We start from the raw sequence: 1,545 nt of genomic DNA, 5'->3' as shown, positions 1-1,545 counted from the left end.
TTAAAATTGCCAAAATAAATTTGCAGTTAAGCCCTTTAAGTTTGAGAACTTTCACAAAAGGAAAACATTTGTGATCTCTTTCCCTGGTGGTGGAGCTTGGAAGCGGTAGGACCACCGTGAGGAAGGCAACTCGACAGCAGCATCCTTTGGCAGGCAGCAGGCACGCTGTGACCGTGAAGTCGGAGCAAGGATTGTCCTGCCTCCCGCGATTGCTTTCTGAGGTCTCTTTTTCATTTTCCTCTTGCTCTTTCAAGATTATCTCTTTAATGCACGTTGACATTGGCTCACACAAGCCCCAGATTTGGATCCCCTCCAAGTGTCTGCTTCCTCAGCATCAAACAGTAGGATTTCAAGAAGGTGAGGATCGGAATTGGGGTTTCTGGGGAGCTGATTAGCATATAGGAGCCACAAATGGGGAAAGCTGGCCTCAACTCCACAAGAGGTGTCTGAGCAAACCCTCCTTCCACGATGCTCAGTTGCCTCAAAGATGTTGAGTACTAATTTGATGAGAGAGGTGGTGAGATACTCTAGATTTGGGGGTGAGATATCAGAAACCAAATCTCCCAAAGCAGATTATGTAAACAAAGTGTACACAAAAGGATACACAATGTCTGACAACCTTTAGGTCCTGCCCCCCACCCCTTATTTTTCCTATTGTGCTTTGTGTCTGGCTACAGTCCTTAAACCAAATTCCCGTCTGTATTTTTACTTCAGACAGATAAGGGGCAGGACAGAGAGAATGTTCCTGAGAAGCATCCTCCTTTGGCTTTCACATTGGTCCCACAATCTGAGACTCTACTGCAGGAGACAAAGGTGGTGGCAATATGAGGAGGCAAGGAGTATCACAACAGTGGCCAGTATTTGAAGGAGTATTTTCTCAGAACAGTTCGAGAATTTTTTTTTGTTTCGTTTTGTTTTTCCCCCAAAACACTGCATTCATTAATCCCACAAAGTAACTCTGTTAACTTCAATGAACAGCATCATGATTGTTCTCAGTAAAAAGGGTGAAATGTCTTCATTGGAGATACTGGGTTGTGTCTAACGAGGTCACCTAGGAGGCAGGTTAGTTTGTTGAAGGTCATTTTCACAAAGAGCGAATTTACTGAACAAGGAATTTATCAAATGGACTAGTGCGTTGTCACTTTGTCTCCATGAGAGCATTTTAAGGACTATTGAGTTTTTCTCTGCTTCAGCTCCTCGCTACTGCGGTTGGAGTCTGAAGGACGGACAGGAGAAAGATAAGACTGAGTGGACATAAGAACATCATCTTGAATGGGAAGAATTCTTAGCAGTATATTCTTTTTTCTTTTCACCTTAGTCTCTAGGTACAGCATCAAAAAGTTGGGGTGGGGCTTCCCTGGTGGCGCAGTGGTTGAGAGTCCGCCTGCCGATGCAGGGGACGCGGGTTCGTGCCCCGGTCTGGGAAGATCCCACATGCCGCTGAGCGGCTGGGCCCGTGAGCCATGGCCGCTGAGCCTGCGCGTCTGGAGCCTGTGCTCCGCAACGGGAGAGGCCACAACAGTGAGAGGCCCACGTACTGCAAAA

This window comes from Neophocaena asiaeorientalis, unplaced genomic scaffold, assembly GCF_003031525.2.
Source record: "Neophocaena asiaeorientalis asiaeorientalis breed wild unplaced genomic scaffold, Neophocaena_asiaeorientalis_V1.1 scaffold771, whole genome shotgun sequence".
NCBI classification, from domain to species: domain Eukaryota; kingdom Metazoa; phylum Chordata; class Mammalia; order Artiodactyla; family Phocoenidae; genus Neophocaena; species Neophocaena asiaeorientalis.
The sequence above is the reverse complement of the archived record's forward strand: the minus strand, read 5'-3'. Positions refer to the sequence as shown.